Here is a 21,044-nt window from a genome sequence, read left to right as displayed (position 1 = left end):
GGTGCAGACAGACTCCTCTACCTCAAGATGTAAACAGAGGGAAAAAAATTAACGGCATCTGCATAATATTCTCTCTACACACTGCTGTTGGATGGAGAATACACAAGGAAAAAAAAGGAAAAAGAAAGATTCCATCTCAGATTTTCACAACCTCTGGTTCCGCAGTCCATGAATCCAGTGAACGCTATGGTGACAGTGTATGCAAGCAGGTTTTGTTTTCAGTGAAGGAGACCTGAGATGAGATGGCCTTCGGTCTCTCTCTTCAAGAGTTGTCAGACTGCACGTGCTCCTCAAAGCCCTCACTCTCACGCAGGAGCGCCTGTTCCAGGATCACGTGGCCTTCCTGGTAGCAGGTTCCTTACCTTGTTAAACAAAAATGCCCTTTCAGTGGTGCCCGTGAATCTGGTGGAGATGAGTTCTGAGTGGTTGATCAGGATTGTGTCATGATTTGCACAAGAAAACAGATGGATCCCTCTGATGTAGTCAAGGAAAATTCTGCCCATTTTTATAGCCAAAGTTCCTGAGCGTTGCTGGGATCTGCAGCGCCCAGCAGCTTGACCAGGACCATGTGATCATATTAATAACAAATGAAGGCAACTGAATTGTGCTGTTTGGGCACACAACTCATCCCAGTCTGAATTAGCTTTTGTTCAGTTTTTTCCTCAAAGTCAGACCATTTGGACTTGCGTTTGAAAAATGTGACTATTCAAAACATCCTGCCTGCCTAAGGTTGACTGAGATCTTATACTTATTTAGAGGTGAAAACTAGATAAAATAAATTTATGACAGACATTGCAAACTTAGAGCAGTTTTATGGTTTTTTTCCCTCTCTTTTTTTTTTTTTTTGAGTTGGAGTCTCACTCTGTCACCCAGACTGGAGGGCAGTGGCTGCTCCCGGCCACCGCAGCCTCGACCTGCTGGGTTCCAGAGATCCTTCCGCCTCAGCCTTCCGAGTAGCCGGAATTACAGGCATGTACTACCACGCCCGGCTGATTTTTTTATTTATTGTAGAGATGAGGTCTCACTGCCCAGGTGGCTCTCGAACCCGCGAGCTCAGGCAATTCATTCACCTCAGCCTCCCAAAGGCACGGGATTACAGGCTGAGCCACCGAGCCCGGCTTTTTCCCTCTCTTAAGGAAATATTTTTCTTTAAATAATCAGATAGTAAATATTGTAGGTTCTACAATATTTGGGAAGAGACAAAACTGAAGATATTATAAAAGTATTCATAAGAGAACTTCCATAAGATTTTTAAACTGACCAAATTTAAGTGAATAAGATTTGTCATAAAGGTCTACTAACAAGAAATAGGCGAAATCACTACTTGTTTGACTCAAAGTTAATATTCCTGATAAAGATAAATTGCAGTGTTCATCCGTCAATGCTTATCTACAATGAGACTCCATGTATTTCAGTTTTAAACGTATTTTTCGGGCAGAAAGGTGCTAACAAACAGTGATTAATATTAATAATATTAATTATTAGTACATCTTGTATAACTACTATTAGCAAACCTGTATTACAAGAGTATATGCTATTCATGTCACAAAATAAACTGAACTCATGCTTTAGGAGTAGGGTTCTGGGTTATGGCTGACAAAAGGGCAGTTAGGATGGGGATAAGACTAGAAATAACAAAGGGGCTCACATGTCAGTAAAGGATCCAAATGGATTGATATAAGCAGTCTGAATATCACTTCATAATTGCTAGGATGACTATGACAGACAATAACAAGTATTGGCAAGGATGCAGAGTAACTGAAACTCTTATACTACTATTAGGGGAAGATAAAATGGTGCTGTTACTATTAAACAGTTTGTGAGTTCTATAAAGTGTCAAACAATAGCTATATGACCAAAAGGCATCTATATGTCCCTGACCATTAGAATAAGTTCTCTGGTAACTGTTGTACCCCCAAAAGTAGCAAAGCCATAATCATTCTTGGTCATAGTGACTATTGGGGGCTATTAGGATCTAGAACACCAGTCTAGAAATGAGGACATGCTAGTATTTAACCTAGTCCTGCAAGTGAGTCTCCTGAAAGGTGTTTGGGAAGTCCTAGATGCCCCTACTTTCAATCTTTCAGGTTTGTCTAGTCGCTGGCTTTTGAACTCACAAAGTCAATCTAATTTCCTTTGACCTCCAAGGTATAAAGATACTATATGTATACTGGTGGTGTTAGCAGTAAGGGCAGTGTAACAAAATCTTGTAAGAGGAAGAAGCATAAATAAGGCTAAAATGTAGATAAAGACAACGTACGAGTATACAGCAAATACAATACATAACCTTCCTCATTGACAAAGCCATCTTTCCCCTAGTATAGAAGATGGATGACTTATTTCCTGGACTTTTGTTCTGTGTACATTTTTATAGCTAAGAGTCTAGACATAATCAGATTTTTCCAGCAAGTTGCACTTGAAGTTGTCACCTACTGGAAAGATATGGGGATAGTTTTTGGTCTGCAGAAGCATCTTAGTATCTGTCACCAGCTCGGTGTCAAGGAAGTTGTGACATTGGCTTCCTGGCTCCCGTATTCTAGGTCATGGCAAAGCTATTGGCTCCATCAGTGGGCAAGTTCTATGGTGCTCTTCTGGCAATCATTCTTGTAAGTGAGCCTATAGTCTTCCAAGAATATTGTAAGCTCAGACGTTTATGTCCTACTTCTGCTTAAAATACCTAGGATGGTTTGTTTCTTAAACCCTAGCTCTTGCCAAGAATGACCATGTTAGTAATACATAGCCATTTAAGCAGGTATGTTTCATCAGACTTACCTATAACGGTCACTCTGGTGACAGAATAGACAAAGCATTGTAGAGGTTGAGTGGCGATAAATACAAGTGAGGAAGCCAGTTAATCAGAAATAGTGATTAATAATGGATACAGGGGGAAAGTGGGTGGGGTTAAGAGAACAAAAGGAAGTAGATGTGTGTTCTCCTACTTGCTTTCTCCTGTTGTCTGTCAGCCACAAATACCAGGTGTGAGTGCTAAGAATGGGAGTAAACAATCAAGATGTGATAGATTACTACTCGATTCAAGAGGTTCTTTGTTTCATACTTCCTGGAGACTTGGGCACATGCTCTAGACTATCAAATATTTCTCTGGGTAGCCCTTCAGTCATTTTGCTCTCAGTAAAAGGGGGCAAAGCAGGATCTCATTGTTGGAAGTACACAGAATGATAATAATTAAAAAAAAGATCACGTGAGATAGCCTAATTTGGACCCAGCCATTTTTTATTTTAAATTGACTAAATGGTGGTAAGAAGCTTCTGCTGAAGATAAGGAATAGGCTATGATATTTTGGATGCTGTTCTCGAAAAAACTCCCCTCCCCCAACTTCCATAAGAGGCCTTAGAAAAGGAAGTTATATAATTGGCCATCTTATGTCCTAATGTCCTGTAAACAGACAGAAGGCCGAATCATCCCGATTTTAGAAATAGAGTAATTGTATTTGTGTCCTCCTTTAAACTTTCATACCACTATTACAGACAGGGACAATACCATTCACACCTAAACAAAACTAAGAGTTCACATTTTACCAGTAATACTATGGTTCTCTTAGCTATGATGTGATCTAGAACCCAAATAAATCTTATATACTCCAACGGTTGAAGTCTTTATGTCTGAATCTATAGGTTTCTCCATCTTCCCTCGCAATTCTTTGAAGCAGGGCTATTTGTCCCATAGAATCCTCCATATGTGGGGTTTTGTTAACTATATCTCTGTAACATAACATGTGTTCCTCTCTCCTGGGTTTCTTTTAAGTCTCTAGTTGGCTCTAGATCAGATTCAAGCCTACTTGGAGAGACTACCTTGCAGGTGGCTATATACCTTCACAGCATATATACTATTTAGCAGTTGCCTGTTGAGGTTTACAACTGATGGCTATTATCTAGTTCTATTAACTTATAGAATGCTACTAAATTATAATCCTTAATTTTTGACTTGAAAGAGCTTATCCCATTTATTAAAAGCCAAGATAAATGCACAGTTCTTTCCTTCACTATGTCTCATACCTTAACCAAACATGATTTGGTTTTATCAAATTACTATGGTTTCTAATGATAGAAGCAGTCCAAAATGTTACCTTCATGGTTATATGAGCATATGGCACAGTCTCTTGGAAACAAGTATTCTGTAGCAGTGATAACACATGGCACTGTGGATGCGCAAAAGTGAATCCAAAGAACATTATGCTTACAGAAAAGTGAAGCAAGTAAAACAGTATTAATTTGTATAGGTCAAAGTTGCCTGGGAACACAACTGTTGTCCTATTAAAAAGATAAGGAGGAAATTTAAACCTGTCCAAAACAATGCTATCAGGCTCTTAAAGGCAACATGTTTTATTAGCAACTTCTAAAACATAGTGTTGATATATAATGTGAAAGAAAAATAGAAAAATGGTTCTCTGAATCACTAGGGACATGCTGGTCCTGACTGGGAGTCACTTAATTTTGAGCACAAAGCTAGACTATTTTCTAGCTTATCTCACATTTAGATGTGGCCAGGTGCTGAGTTCTAGTCAGTAGAATATGCCCTGAAATTGTAGATGACTTGTAAGTCTAGCCCATAATTCTCCCACAGTTTTGTTCATTTCTCTGTCTTAAATGCAGAAGGCCGAGGGTCTTAAAGAAAGGTAGAGCAAAAACATGGAAGGAGCCTGGGTCCCTGAACAGGTACAAGAGATGTCAGTGCAAGAACATCTGCATTAAGCAATGATGTGTAATGAGAAACATCTCTGCTACTGAAGCTGAATTTTGTTAATGCTAGTGTTAATGATTTACTAATATAGCCTACCACAGTGTTAAAGAAAAACAAGTACTAAATGTTCAAGTTATTCTAACTTTATCTAAGCTGACCACCTCAATTTCAAATGTTATCTATTGAAAGTAAACTATTATAGATACCTTATAGCCTCAAACTAGCTGAGTGACTTTAATCCAATCCATAAAGTATCTGAGTACGTTTAGTATACTTGTGGAAGGAAGTCTTTGTAGGGAAGTGTTGTAACAATTGTTAGTGTCTTTGTTCTAAAAGCAGAAAGGAGGGTCAGACAATGGCGGTCTATCTCATACGTGGTCATGTAGCACACATAGTCCTGAGTTCCAGTAAACCTGGATGCAAAAAGTCATAGTACCATGGGTCTAGGCTTAGTCCTGCTTTGGTTTGAACAAATCTACATGTAACCAAAATGATTCCTTAGCTATACTAATCTGGGTTAAAACAGTGTTTTTGCTCACTTATAGACAGCATGTAATGGTTGAGGTGACTCAACTTATTTAAGCACCAAAAACATAACTTCCCTGTTGTGGTTAGCTTTGGAGAAAGGTTTCCTGTCTTAACCTAGAGTCAGTTTTGTGAGACTTAATTGTTTTGGACACCTTAAAGAATGCTGGTTTCGATATTAAGAATGATGACATATGACGTATGCATATTTGTTCCAATTCTCTAAATCCAACAGTATAGTTATTCCAAACTTCATGCCAGTTGAGGAAGAGTAGCTGCTGGAGTGGAACATTTTCTGGTAGAAAACTAAAAGAATGCAGCTTCTATTATAAATTCAATGATAATCAGCTGGAGCTCTTTCCATTTAAGAGCTACTGAATTTGCCTCTACTTAAGAAGAGCAGTTAATATGTAGGCTACAGGATCAGTCTTGAATGACCAGCCAAGTGTAGTTTGAGAAACATGGTTCTACTCAGTATCTTCTGTAGTCCATCTAACAAAGCAGTTGTCACTACTGAGACCCTTGAAGTCTAGTGTTCAGAGTGCCATCTGCTTCCCACATGTCTGCCTTTGGTGGGAGGCAGAGCAGAAGATAAATAGTAAGGGTGGGAGTCCTAAGGTCATGGGGCCCTGAAGTTTCTTGAGGTTGGTTCTTCAATCTTAGCTTGAGTCAAGAAAGTACTCTGTTCTTTCTCTCATGGTGTCTCGTGTGGTTTCTAGAAACTTTCAAGTTTTTGTATCCTAAGTACGTTCAAAGAATGACATCTGGTCCCCTATGTTAAAATATGGGAAATTACAGTCAGAAAATAATGCTTATTTTCCTGTACTTTCTTAGGTGTTTCCAACAAGAAACTTTAGGTGAGCACTAACACTGTGAAAGGTATAGAGTTACCAGACAAAATGCAGGACCTAAATATAGAACATGCTTGCATTAACACACCACTTGTTCTCTATCTGAAATGCAAATGTAACTGGATAGCTTTTCTTTTTTTCACCTAAGGTTGACAATCCCAGCAGGAAGACCTCTCCATATTATAACTTATCACCTGGCATGCAGGTCTCTATGTGTTACTTGGCAGAAGTGAAAGCAAGGCTGCCCCAGCTTCTTGTAGTTGCTGCAATTCCTGTGGTAGCATGGCATTTTGGACCGAAACAGGCACCAAAATTATATTTGTTCCCTTAGTTAGAATAGCTCTCAGCTTACTTCTTGAACTCTCCAGAAATGTACTCATTTTTGTCTATTGCCATGTTATATCATGGCATTCCCAAATCAAACAGGGTGCATATGTAATAAGGGATTGGCAGTAGCCAGAAACTTCCAGGGGAGGGAGGGCACATAACATCAATAAGGGTACCTGATCTCAAACCAGGTGAAGTGGGGACTAAAGAGAGGCCCAAATTTTACCTGTATGATGACCACTTGTATACCTAATTCTGAATTGGACCCCATATCTTTAAAATATAAACTGTAAGGGAAGTGTGGAGAAAGAGAGAACGAGCTGAGAAAGAGAGAATCAGGTGAAGAAAATGTATTAGAGGAAAGAAAAGAAAGGCTGGCCCTAAAGAAGAACCAGCAGCCTGTTCTTTTGGCGTGTCCCTCTTATACCCCGTAACTGGGTTCTGGTGGTCATGTAGCAAACGTAGTCCTGAGGAAGTAGGTGTTGGTGGTCACATAGCTCCTGAAAGGACAGACCAAGAGCGGAAAATCCATTTTTCATCTTGTTATTAAACCCTGACATAATGATGAGAAAGTAGAAGAAACACCGACTTCCTGATGCCAGAGGTATCTCATAGTGGCAATCAGGCTTGCCTAGAGTAAAGGGAACTTATAAGGCCTAAGACATCATGCATTGGGCAAGGATTGTAGAAGTCACGAAACTTGTAATTACAAAAGTTATAACCGCTCAGAGGGGGAGCAGATAGGGATTCAATCTTCCAGTAGAGTGGTCCCCATCTACAGGGAAGTCAAGAATCCCCCAAAGCTACCCACTGGGAATGCATGGGAAATAGGAGGAGGTGCACCCACCATTAGCCCTAAGGAATGTCATTCAGGCAGGTACAGGAGCACTGGAATCCTTGTCACGCCCTTGTCTAGGGGCCATGATAATGTGGGTGAACATTAGTGGGTCTCTGTGTCACAGGATCTCCAAGACATCCACAGGTGGTCAATTAGGAAGTCACAGCAGTCATGTCTACCTGATTGTAACATCTCCAAGGGAAAGGATTTAAGCCAGGGCTTGGGGGGGCTACAGGGCTGCACTCACCCAGAGTGTAGGTCCATGCCCTGTCTGTGGGGAGCAAACTTTTCTTAAATAAATTTTTTCTTCTCTCACCTCTTTGTGTGTTGCAATTCATTGCATTACTCAGATCTCTGGGTTGCCAGCGCATACCTCCCGCATGCTGGCTCCAGCAGTACTGAGCCTCCCCTTGCCGCTCCTCCACCCATCCATCCTCACCCTATCCATACCTTAACAGCTCCAAGACGTGGCCTTGAGGAAGCAGGTTGGTGCTAGTGGTCATTTAACCTTGAGGATGCAGGTGTTGGCAGCAAAAACAAGATGTCGCTTGAGCAAGCGGGGAAGGAGCGGGGAGGGGTGAGTGGGGGTTGTAACTCCCTTACTAATTCTAACCTTTTGTTATATGGAATAGAGCCAAAGCTCTGTTTTCTGTAGCTTCTTCCTGCTGAGAAGGGGTGTTGACCCTGGAGATAAAAGGTTGGAATTGGGAGGGGGTTTTGTTAGTAATGACTTTAACAAGGTTATATGACCACTAGCACCAACCTGCTTCCTCAAACTGTAAAAACCTTAGAAAATGCAGGAGATACTCTCATGGAAGTTGGAACTGGCAACCAATTCCTGATCAAAATCCGAAGTGCCCAGGCCATAAGAGATAAGATAGACAAGTGGGACCTCATTAAACTGACATAAGATTGTAATTTATTTAGTAAGTGATAGTATAAAGAATTTGAAAAGTAAAACACCTCTCTTTTTTCTAACAAAGACAGCAGGTGGGCTAAGTGAATTTTGTCTCTTCCTTCCCCCTTCTGTTGTTTAAAGGAGAAAAAAATTTTTTTGAGATTGTACATACCATGTTAGACATACTCATGCCATTTTTGACATGCTCGAACCTTTTATTTTTGTTTTATACTTCCCTTCCTTTAAAAACTTTATAGAACAAAAAGTACCATACAATATTTTTTCTTACCAAAAACATTACCTTTATAACAACTTTTTACATTTTTCCTTTGCTTTCTGGTTTCTTTACATTTTAGATAACTTTTTCCCTTTATACCTTGAGTTAATCTTTAGTAACTTTCGATTAAGATAAGGCTATATGATTTCACCACAGATGGCCAGGACCAAAAGGTTGGCACCTGTGTTAAATTAAGAAATTAGTTTGTGTTCCAAAGCCCTAATATTTACCTGGAGGTTGTTGGAGTGATGGTGAGCCAGTGCCAGGCACTTTAAGAGATTTTCAGGCCTCCGTAAGTGGCCACCATTTGTGAGCCAAGTGTCCTCTCCTCTCTTCAGATGAGAGTGTCCCTAGTTTTTAATGGCCTTTTTGACCTGCACCAGTGGGCAAGTTTCAGTAGGCTTAGGCCTCTTTGGGGCAACCATGCTTTTAGTACCCCCACAGACTGTACTCATAAGCAATGGACACCATTCCCTTAGCATGTTTATTTTTACCAGGTCTCTGATGGGCAGTTGGAGTTTTGATGCTAATTGCAACTGCCAATTGGGGTGCCTTTTGTCTCTCTGGTTCTGATGCCCTTCATGTTGGCACTGTTTTTTTTTTTTTTTAATGTTTTGTCTGAAAAAAAAACCTTAAAAGCTCCTTTTTAATAGGTTATACATATGAAACTTTTTGATCGTATTTTGTTTGTAACAGTCTGATGTAAAATCCTTTAGAGTGAACAGGCCACATGGATGTGAAACGATTTGTCCCTACTTATTTATAATGAACAGGTAAATTTGTTTAAAACCCTTATAAATTACTAAATTACAGTCTTAGTTGTAAGGAAGGTGTTGGCAATTAGGTGAGAGCGATCAGTTCCCATCCTTATTGTGCTCACACAGAGTACCCAGTATTTTATCCATTTGGCAGGAGAAGTACTAGGCTTAGTAAAAGTGACTTAACCAGGTGGGAATGGCCAGTTCCCAAACCTTATCATGACACACAGGGTATTTAGCATTTAAAGTTTTACCTTTTTCATAAGAAGGTGCTAGTTAGGCACAACAGGTGATTTAACCTTTTGTTTGTAAAATACAACTTTAGCGAGTCTGATATAAAAAACACTGGTGTTATTCAGCACTAATGTTTTAACACATGGTAAAGTTGGAAGTAAGATTTTACTAGAGCACTTGCAAGTTTGGTTGGAAAAACAGATTAAAAGTACAACAGACTTCTTTAGCAGGTTAACAGGATTAATTAACACGTGTTTCCTTTACTCTGGTCTGGGAAGAAGGTTGATATATTCCCAGTTTAGATTTAGCTTGAGAGAGTTTTATCATAAAAAGCAAGCATGAACTATAATATCTTTTTGTCCTGGCCGCCCCCCTGAGGAAAGACTGGTTAAGCCATGTGGAAACCTGAATGGCTTCTCAAGTACACATGGAGGTGTGGGGGAAGAGGAGGTGGCACATGTGGTTTGATTTGCTGCTAGTAGGGCTGCCACCAGGGGGTTATTAGGCAGTGGGAGAAGGGGGATAATAAGGCTGGAGGCTGGGGTCAGGTGCCATGGTCTTTGTTGCCGGCCCCTTTTCTAAAGGTTAAAGAGAAGAGAGACTGGAGACCAGGGTTAGGCGTCATGGCCATAGATGTCAGTCCCTCCTCCGCAGGTAGAGGTGGAGGACAAGAGGGACTAGAAGGAAGGGAAACCGATGGAGAGTGGAGTAAAAGCAGATTACGAGAGACAAGAGACAAAAATATGGTAGGAGTAATGGATATCTGGGTGGTGAGCTAACTTATAAAAGGCCTGAATACATGGAATTTTAAGGTACTTGTCATTTCTTTTTAAGTACAAATCAAGCTGCAAGTGTGTATTAGGAGTTAGGGTGCCACCGTTCTGGCCAGGTTTTTGCCACCCCCCAGCTTATATTGTGGAATTTCCCCCTACTTGGCCACCAGATGAAGGGGTCAGTAGGGGCAAGGTGGGACAGAGCAGGTGCCAGGGCCATCAAGCAGTATTGTAGTAAAAGGAAACAGGGATACAGTTGGGATGGGCTCTTGGTTTTATGCATTTGTTTCTGGGCCTTAACTGTCCAGATTCCCTGCTTGGCGTAAAACCAAGAAAAGTTTGAGAAACCCAGGAATTTATCCCAAGAACAAAGCCAGGGATTTAGGAGTGTATTTAAATATGTGGGTGTGTGGGTGATAAATGAGGGATGACTCACCGGAGCTGCAGAAAGGCATATCGTGCAGCTGTTGAAGTTTTAAGTTTTTTTTTGTGGAGTTGCTTTGCCAAAAAAAAAAAAAAAAAAAGGAAGATAGAAAAGAAACCAAACAGTTTGTCTCCCACTCATATGGGCACTGGCAGTCCGAACTTTTCTTTGGGGACCTTCTTGCCTCCCTAAGGAGTAGCCCTAGGCATAGACCGTTAGTTGTCCTCTGAGATCTTGGTTAGAAAGAAGAAAAGAGTTAACCTTACTCCCTCACCCTGTTGGGTCACAGTGGTCTGATGTCTTTGCCTGGGACCTTCTAGCATGCTGAAGTGTAACCTCAGCCAGAGCTTTCAGTTGCCACCAGGTTTTAACACAGTCCACAGAGGGTCACCAGTTAGGAAATAAGAAGAGAGAGAGGGAGAGACCTTGAATATCTCAGTAGAATCTTCAGAAAATCTTAGAGTCTGGAGCCAGCATGCTAGAGGTGTGCACTGGTAACCAGAGATCTGGTAACCAGAGATTCAAGTAACATAAAGATTTGCAACACAAAGAGATGAAGAAAGAAAAGTCTTATTTAAAAAAAGATTGCTTTCCACAGACAGGAAGAGGGCCTATGTATCTTATCAGCTTGTGCCTGAGAGGCTTGCCATACTCATTCTTTCTCCTCTGGGAGAAGGGTAGAGGAAAGTATAATGTAAATATTATGTCAGGTTAAGTCATAAGACTAGGTAAGATATTCAGATTCTTTTAGATAGTTATCAGGGTTTGAGGAGAAGTAGCCAAGACACTTTTTGATTTGAGATAGATTGGAGAGAGAGAGTGGGACATGAACTTGAACAATGCCTTTTGCTCCAGCTACTTCCTGTAAAGAGAGGAGTGGAGCAGGAAGAGGAGCAGGGTTTTGTTGCGAAGCTTTTTGCTTTAAGGTTGTTTGGGACTGGGTGTGGGAAGGGGATTTAGGGAGATTGGGGGAGAGCCTTGGGACCCTTGGGGCAGAGGGTGGGGCTGAGGCCTCGGAGCTTGCTTCTGATACAGGTATAGGAGGAGGGTTAGGTTGAGAGGGGACATAAGGTAGAGGCTGTGGAGTGGGATATGGGGGGCTACAATGGGATTGGAAGCAATGGGGGATTGGCTGTGATGAGAAGGGTTGAAGGGTAGACAGAGAAAAGTCTGAGCAGGGATCGGGAGGTGTTGTGTTAGGAGCAGAGTGGGCTAAGAGTATCTGAGAAGTAAAGCAAGATTTACAGAGAGAGGGTTGAGAACAAAGAGCGAAGAAAGCCTATATGTAAGGGATTTCTGACCACTTGCCATTGCAGTGGTAGAAGTTATTGAGGTCCTGCAGATTTTTATAGTGGAGAGTTTTATTTTTTGGCCCCTGGGACCTTTTATCAAGTTTGTATTGTGGCCAGACAGTATTACAAGAGAAAATAAATCTTTTTTGGTTTAATTTCTCCTTAGAAGCCTAAGCCCTTTAGGTTTTGGAGGAGATATCCTACAGGAGTACATTTTAAAGGTTGGGGTTGAGAATTTCCCATCATGGACAAATAGGGAGGGGAAGACAAGGGTGAGGAAAAAATAAGGAGATAGGTTCAAGAGAAAAGGCGTCCCCGTTCTCAAGGCCTTCTCAGAGAGCAGTGATGATCTACCTTGGAATGGGCATCCCCTATCCCAGGGCCAGACCAAGTGGGCACAAGGCCAAGAGACCGAGGACCGTGGGGATCCTCCTGCCTAGCACTAGTTTGAGACGAGATGAGAGGGAGAGAGAGAGAGAAACCAGTGTGAGGTTTCACTCACCCTTGTAACTGATGGATGAAATGTGAGCCAGTGTGTGGATAATGCAAGGGGAGAGTCCTGTTCTGGGGCTCACCTTGGTTTCTTGGCAAGGTTCAAGGGAGGGACCACTGGAGGTGGGCTCGTGAGAGCAGCCCACCCAGTTGTGGTGAATTTTCTCTCCCAGGTCAAAAAGGAGCACACACTCTGTTAGCCAGAGATTTCAAGGTGTGTCCTTACAGCAGGTTGAGGAGGACGGTCAGGAGGTGGATCAAACCCAGGGAGGGAGAAGGGGAAGGGGGGAGAGAGAGAGGTGATTCAATGAGTTCTGGCAGGCACCCTTCCTGGATTTTGGCACCAGAATATAAGGCAAGTGCAGAGAAAGAGATAACGAGCTGAGTGGTTTGGTTAGGTGAACAAAATTTATTAGAGGAAAGGAAAGAAAGGCTGACCCCAAAGAAGAACCAGTTGTCTGTTCTTTTGGCGTGTACCTCCTATACCCCCTAGCTGGGGTCTGGTCATCATGTAGCACACATAGTCCTGAGGAAGTAGGTGTTGGTGGTCACATAGCTCGGGACATGGCCTTGAGGAGGCAGGCTGGTGCTGGTGCTCATGTAACCTTGAGGACACAGGTGTTGGCAGGAAAAACAAGATGCAGCTTAGGGAGGGGAGAGTGGGGGTTGTAGCTCCCTTACACAAACAAAAACACACAAATAAACAAATCAATCAATGACATGCCAGCCCACTCGGAGCGCTTCAGACTGGAGGGAGAGAGCCACACCGTGTCATCTGCCTCCCAACATACTGTGGATGCTTCTCCCAGACATCCTCCAATTCCATGTGACCTCTGCATGCTTTGGGGCACCTCCCATCCTGGGTTCTGGACAACTTCAGGAGTGGGGCGCAAAGAAAGTTTGCAGCTGCTGCCACTGGCCTCCCACCTCTTGGCCTAGAAGCCCAACAGCTCGCTCGGCCTTGCCTAAGACTGTGTCCTGCCTATGCCATTGCCACGAACAAGCTCAACATCAGCAACCTCAGTGACAGCCTGACCCCCGTGGACCTGGAGAAAGTGTTCACAGAGTGCAAGATCTCCTGGTCAAGTTCAGCTACACCTTTGTGAACTGCCCTGACAAGCATTGGGCAATGAAGGCCATTGAAACTATCTCAGGAAAAGTAAATTTACAAGGAAAACGTCTAGAGATTGAACATTCAGTGCCCAAAAACAAAGAAGCCAGAAAATTCAGATCTGAAATATTCGACCCCAACTCTGATGGCAAGTACTGTACAGCGTGCTGGCTCAGTATGGTACAGTGGAGAACTGCGAGCTAGTGAACACAGAGTGAGATGGCAGTGGTGAATGCCACCTATTCTAACAGGGACTAGACCAGGCAAGCCATCATGAAACTGAACAGCCACAAGCTGGAGAACCATGCCCTGAAGGTCTCCTACATTCCTGATGAGCAGATAGCACAGGGTCCCGAGAATGGGCGACAAGGAGTTGGATTCTGAAGTCAGCAGCACCAGGGCTCACTTGTGGCTGTGGAGGCCCTGGCCAAACACCAGCAAGTGGACATCCTCCTCTGGCTCCTGTTTCCCACCTAGTACACGGGTGCCATCATTGGCAAGGAGGGGGCCACCATCCGCAGCATCACAAAAACAGCCCAGTCCAAGATAGGTGTGCAAAGGAAGGAGAACATGGACACAGTGGAAAAAGCCATCAGTGTACACTTGACCCCCAAGGGTTGCTGACGAGGACCCCCTCAAGGTCCTGGCCCACAATAACCTCGTGGGACATCTCATTGGCAAGGAAGGGCATAACCTGAAGAAGGTGGAGGAGGACAGAGAAAAAAATCACCAAATCCTTGTTGCAGGACCTCACTCTCTACAATCACGAGAGGACCATCACCGTGAAGGGCACCATCGAGAACCACTGCAGGGCCGAACATAAGATCATGAAGAAGGTTCATGAGGCCTATGAATACGATGTGGCCGCCATGAGCCTGCAGTCTTACCCGATCCCTGGCCTCAACCTGGCTGCTGTCGGCCTTTTCCCGCCTTGTCCAGCTCAGTCCTGACACCTCCCAGCAGTGTCACTGGGGCTGCTGTCTACAGTTCCTTCATGCAGGCTCCCAAGCAGGAGATGGTGCAGGTGTTCATTCCTGCCTAGGCCATGGGTGCCATCATCAGCAAGAAGGAGCAGCACATAAAGCAGCTTTTGTGGCTCGCCAGTGCCTCCATTAAGATTGCACCTCCCGAAACACCCGACCCCAAAGTTTGTATGGTGATCATCACTGGCCTGCCAGAGGCCCAATTCAAGGTTCAGAGAAGGATCTATGGCAAGCTCAAGGAGGATAACTACTTTGGTCCCAAGGAGGAAGTAAAGCTGGAGACCCACATAATGGTGCTAGCATCGGTAACTGGTTGGGTCATCAGTAAAGGTGGCAAAATGGTGAACTAGGTGCAGAATTTGACAGCAGCTGAGGTGGTAATGCCAAGAGACCAGACACCTGATGAGAGCGACCAGGTCATTGTGAAAATCACTGGACATTTCTATGCCAGCCAGATGGCCCAGTGGAAGATCCAAGACATCCTGGCCCAGGTTAAGCAGCAGCACCAGAAGGCACAGAGTAACCAAGCCCAGGCATGGAGGAAGGGACCTCCCCATGCCATTGAGTCCAGGACAGTGGGCAGAAACTGAGAGTGTGCTCTTCCCATCTGACCTAAGAATGTGTGGGAATCCAGAGCACCCCAGGTGACTGAGGATCAGGTTTGCATACTTGCTTGTGAAAGATATTTCCATGAGTAACCCTGATCAATTGACCCAACACTGCCTGATACTTGCAGTGTTGTCATTGAAATTCCAGCTCAGGGTGCTTTTAAATGTGGATTATTAAGGCACCCCACCAATAGAAGATGGCTCATACCCCAGAGGGAAGAGAATAAAGCATCCTTCAGGTTTTTTTTTAAACAAGCAGAGGAGAGGCTTAATCAGCCTCAAAGGGTGATTTGTTTCTTGACCCTAAAGTCTTTCCAGGCTTCATCCCCTGCTTGGTTAATTGATTTAAATCCCTCCTTTCTCAAGCACCGATACTGCCTCTTCCTATATTTATATGACTTGTTTGATCTGTACTGCTGCCAGAAAAAAAATAGAACTGAATGCATTGCTTTACTTCTAATATTGACTCAAGGGAATTCTGATCCTTCCTTGCCAATCAATAGGTACAATAAGGAATAAAAAATGGGGAAAAATAGAAAGATGATTGAAATATATAGTAATCCATGTTTAAAAGGAGTGCCCCGATCTATTCTAGATTGCCATCTTGAAAATTGGCACAAATGAAATTTCCCCCACTCTTTTGGGGCTTTCCCACCACATTTGTGTCCCTCTAACCATAAAGGTCCCACATCCTGTCCAGGTGTACATAGGAGGTATGGAATGCTCAGCAGGTTGGGGCGTGACTACTGTCCCTGATTCCCATCATTCTCAGGCAGATTTTATATATTTTTAAATCTCTTTTAGTGATTGGATGTGAGCACTGAGAAGGGGATGGGTGCTAACTCCCCTTGATAAAGTCTCAGTTCCATGGAGGACTTGAGTGACTCTAAAGGCTGCCACAGTGCCCTCACCTCTAACTCATGTGCTCTGGTTCCCAGAGGCAGGGGTTGCAGGGCACTTCCGGACATGGCACTGTATCCTTGGTGCTGGTGGGACTTGGAATCCAACTCTGAGCACCTGATAAAGCTAAAGTCTATCATCTGGAAAATTCAGTAAATTGGAGAGTACTTGCTTCTGTTTTTATTCAAGAGGAATATTTAACTGATGGCGTCTGCCTTCATGTATCATTATTGGCATGGTGAAAGTTGTGTCTAAGCAAAATTTAGAATACCAGCAGCATTATACCCAAAGGAATAAAGAAGCTTAATTTATTAATTTCCCAGGCTCAATAAGATCCTGTTGGAAGTTTAGCCTTTGTGGAGCCATCAGTTAAGTGAGGTTAGGCCTCTGCTCCTAATGTACTGATTGACAATGCATATTAGCCAGGTAATGCACTTTAGCTACACTGGACAATATTATCAAGTGTGTGGAGAAGGGAGGAAGGCCTCTTTCTACATATGAAAAAGCTCGTGCATGGAGTTCCCCTCCTTTTAACATTGCAACAACAGTAACAACAAGACAACCATGACAGTAGTTAGCCAATGCTGTGTGTGAAGTAAACTACCTCAAGGTATGAAGTTACCTCAACAATCATGTTCCTTTTTGTTCCCCCAAACCCAATTAAAAAAAATTTTTTTCAGCTTACTGATATTTTATATAAAACAAAGCAAAAGAGAAGCTGATAGTCTTGAATATTTTATTTTTTTAATGAAAAGAAAAAAAGACAAAGTTATGTTTCATAATTTTTTTTCAACACGAGCCAGTAACCTTTTAGGAACTGTCTATGGAGAATAGGCCAGCCTGGTGGGAAAGGTGGCTGGGGCTGGCTCCTTGGAGGAAGCTGGGGCCAGGTTTGAGAGAGCCCAGAGCCTTGCTTGGCTCTGATCTGATGTCTAGATCCCTGAGCTGCTTGCCGCTGCTGAAATAGCCTACCTGATAGGATAAGAAGGCCTAGCAGAGCTGGGGGCCCCTGGTAACAAAACAACAATGAACAACAACCACCTGGCCTTGGGGTCCCCTCCTTCCTCCTTTGATTAAATGGCATCCCAGCCAGTTTTTCCCAACAGTGGTGATATTTTTAAAAATTGCCTCTGTTTTATCAAGGAGCAAAATACCTACAAAGTATACCCTTGTAAAAAAAAAAAAAAAGTCTGTATTGATCCGTCTAAAAATATGGGAGACAGGATTCCATTCATGGAAGAATGACAATGCCGCCCCTCATCCTTCACCTAGTTTGTCATTGCAATACTTTTCATTTTCTTTTTGTTATTATTCCATTTCAACTCCATCTTTCTATTCTTCTTAATCTATATCCATAGATCAAGGGGGAACAGATTCTCAGATAACTGCCCGCCCCCTGGCTTCAGATTGATCTGATTGATTATAAAAGTGGACCCAAACAGAGACTTCTTGATTTAGAGTGGTGGGTGGCAAGGAGGGACAGAGGATATGGTATGTGATGGGATAGGCTCCTGCCTCCTTATGGTCTTGTCACTTTCTCCTCGTGACATTCCTTACTAACCCAAATAAAGGAGAAGCAGGAAGCTGTTAGCGCTGATATGAGGCTAGTAGAATTAAGCCTCCGCCACCCTGTCCCAACCACACAAAGGGTATCCCAACTTTCCATCTCTGCCTCTATATGCTTTATCCCAAAATGAAGCAGAAAATGTTCAGACGTCAGCCATTTTATGATTTAAAGTGAATTTCCACCAGCAAGCATGCTTTGATATCTGGTTTAAACTATTATCAAGAAAGAAAAGAAAAATACCACAGTACCTGAAATGTGATTGTTGCAGTGTTCACTTTCCTTGGGAGCCTGCTCCCTTCACACCTTACAGTTCTTTTCCTTTGGCTGATTCAGCTCCCAGAAGAGACCAGGAAGTGAGGGGCTCGGAGCTGGAGAATGTCACTTGCTTGGATTAGGGACGGCTCCTGTGCCCTCTCCCATATTTGCCCATCAGGGAAATCATGGATGACGTCCTACCAGAAAGCAGGAGAATAGTTTGGTGGTTAAGGTTAGCAGGACGAAGGACTTATGTTGGTGGGTCCTCCTTGCCCCCTAGGTGAGGTCTCAGGGCCTCTCCTTCCCAACCCTCCTTCTCACCATCCTTGGTGAGAGAACAAGCGGTCACAAAAAGCACTTAGGAGATTTGGAGGATTTGAGAAAAGTGACTTTAAAAAAAAAAAACACTTATGTGTTCTGAGATATATACGTGTGTGTGCTATGTATATATTTTTAAGAAGGGACCGTCTGTTTAGGATATGTTTTTGAAAATGGCACAGACTGCCACAGTAATTGCAGGAAGATGGAAGAAAAATCCTCATCATTGCCAGGGGACATTAAAGCCATTTCCCTTCCAAATACTGGATGATTTAGTGCAGAACATTTCTCTTGTATTCAAACATAGAGTGACCCAGCTGCAAACTTCATTCATTCATTCAGAGTGTAGAGGGCATCTGCCAAGCTAGTGGTCCACCCCTGCAGTGAGTATTGCTCAATGTATAGGGTATCTTAGGCCACATACCTGAGTGGCAGTCCCAAGCCTTCCCATGGTGTCTTTTGTCTGGTGTGTTTTACTTTCTTATGTAGCCTCATGGCCACATCCTCTGCTGGAGCTTTCTCTAACCACCTTATGTGGACTAGAGCATCAGCCTCATCATTTCCTGGACTGGGTAAAGGGTTATGCCCTGACACATGACAGTCACTGACATGTATTGGCTTTATTCATACATGTCCTGACATGTCTTATCCCCACAAAGGCTTATTCATTACCAGCTAGTCCTGCTTTTTCCACTGTGACAGCTACAATGAGAGACTCATAAACACTGCTCAACTGTCAGTGCAGATGGTTACCAGGCTTTTTTTCTTAACTGTAACCAACCATATTGTTTGTAGCTCATCCCATTGACTACTTTTCCCTGTGTCATCATTCATCCAGATAGTATTGGTGGATCACTGGTATGCAATAGCTCTTCAGCAAGGGGGCGGGGGGTACCTTTTGCAGGAGCCATCAGTATACCAGGTATCCTCTGGCACTGGTGGTACACCTTTCTTAATGGGCAAAGGTGTTTCTTTTTTTAAAATTTAAAAAAGGTGGGTTTTGTGGGCACTTCATCAGGGTCTACAAATGTGATCAGGCTCAAAAGTTGTTGCAATTTGTGACTCAAAGGGCTGTAACTTACTGTGTTGTTGCAGGTAAACCTTCCACTTGGTTACTGTGGTTGTCTGGGTTCTGGAGCTGTAGGGTGACATAGAGAGGTTATGAATCCGTCCCGCAATTGGCAGGTCTGTCCTGACCATCACAGCTGCCTGTCCAGTAGTGGGCTCAGTAGCTAGCAGCACTTGGTAAACGGTGTTCACCTGTTCAATTAAGCTGCTGAGTGCTTCCGCCCCTTTTCAGGTTTATGACCAGAACCTCACTGGGAGACGAGCCTTTCCCTGTCATTGTCAAAGACCTCAAGCATAACTTTCTGGGGGAAATATTCACATCTTATTTACAGGGTAAAATTTGATTTAGAATGCCCAATGCTTGCATTCTCCCTACCGCTGCTTTTGCAAACCAAAAGTGGACTAGCACTTCGAAGTCCAGTCCCATCTTGCTTCCCTCTTAATAAGCTGCTATGAAGGTCAGACTATTTGTGCCAAATGGGGGATAAGTACTCTCCAGTAGCCCAGTAGTCCTAAGAACTCTTGTAGCTGCTCCACAGTGGTCGGCCTAGGATAGGCCTGGATTTTATCTATCACAGCAGATGATATCACTTTAATGTTACCCCACCAAGTAACACCCAAGAGCTTGACAGACAGTCTAGGTCCTTGGACTTTGGTTTGGTTTATCATCCTCTTTCCTGTAGGTGATGAGTGACGGGGTTTCTTTTTCTAAGTCTGAAAGAGAATCAGAGATTAGCATGATATCATCAGTATAATGGACATTCTCACTGAGGCTTGTTTCTCCAAATCTTCAGCAACCATTCCGTGGCAGATGGTTGGACTGTGTAAGTAGCCCATAGGTAACAGTGAAGGTTCACTGGCATTCGTCTCAGGTGAAGGCAAATTGGTCTTGGCTGTCAGGGTGAATATCAATACTAAAAAAATGCATTAGTTGAATCCCGTACAGCATGGTAGGTATCCAATTCAGTCCCTAGATTGTCCATTATATCAGTGAGGTTAGGCACTGTTGCTGCATGGGAGGAATTACTTTATTGAGTTCTTCATGTCCCATCTGGTTTTCTGACCTGCCATACTAGAGAGTTAAATGGACTGTGGGCTGGACTTATACTCATCTTAGCCAATTCTATACTTTTTTCCCCTACTTCTTTATGTTCCCCCTGGGAGCTGGTATTGCTTAGTAGCCACCATTCTTTAAGGTGATGGCAACCGCACCAGGGGTTGTAGGACGTTGCCTCACAGGACTGCTTTCACCACCTTGCTCCATAATTGGAACTCCCTGGTACTAGTCTGCAGATACAACTCTTGTAATACATCAATCCTTGATATATGTTATTTATTGGGGATACATGCACTGTACATTCTCTGGGGGACAGTTTACCAAGTCTCAGTTTAGTTCCACCCCTAGGCTTGAGAGAATGGGAAAGGTGAAGTTTAGTTTTTCTGCTGGGGGTGGGGGGACTGTCAGCTCTATGTGGGCATAGAGCGGAGTCTTGCAACCCCGTTTTCTGGATGATGGCTAGAAAATCTTGTAAGGTCGGAGTGGGGCCCAGCATGGCCCATACCTCTACTTGCTTGTCTGGCAAAGCCTGGAAGCATTTCTTTCTCAGCAGCTGTTGTCATAGCTGCAATAACAGGGCATTGGGCTGTTTGTATATTTTGTAGGGGTCTACTCCTGCTTTTGTGAGGTCAACTCACAATTGCTTTCTAGTTACCCCTTAATGGGTTTCTTCATGCATTAGTTGAATGCCCTTCTCCCCTCATAGCAGGGATGGGGTGGAGTTGTAGGGCTCTCTTCCCCTGCCCCAGTCTCCTGGCACCCTCAATCCCACAGCAGGCGCTGTGGCCCT

The 21,044-nt window shown here is 43.3% G+C and overlaps 2 pseudogenes; one reads left to right on the top strand and one right to left on the bottom strand.

The window, feature by feature from the left end:
- Nucleotides 1-262: 262 nt before the first annotated feature.
- Nucleotides 263-503, bottom strand: LOC110594691 (annotated as a pseudogene).
- Nucleotides 504-10,102: 9,599 nt separating this feature from the next.
- On the top strand, nt 10,103-15,071 carry LOC103249977 (annotated as a pseudogene).
- The last annotated feature ends 5,973 nt before the right edge of the window (nt 15,072-21,044 follow it).

This window comes from Carlito syrichta, unplaced genomic scaffold, assembly GCF_000164805.1.
Source record: "Carlito syrichta isolate Samal-C Ts95f unplaced genomic scaffold, Tarsius_syrichta-2.0.1 Scaffold125342, whole genome shotgun sequence".
Lineage (NCBI taxonomy): Eukaryota > Metazoa > Chordata > Mammalia > Primates > Tarsiidae > Carlito > Carlito syrichta.
The sequence above is the reverse complement of the archived record's forward strand: the minus strand, read 5'-3'. Positions and strand labels throughout refer to the sequence as shown.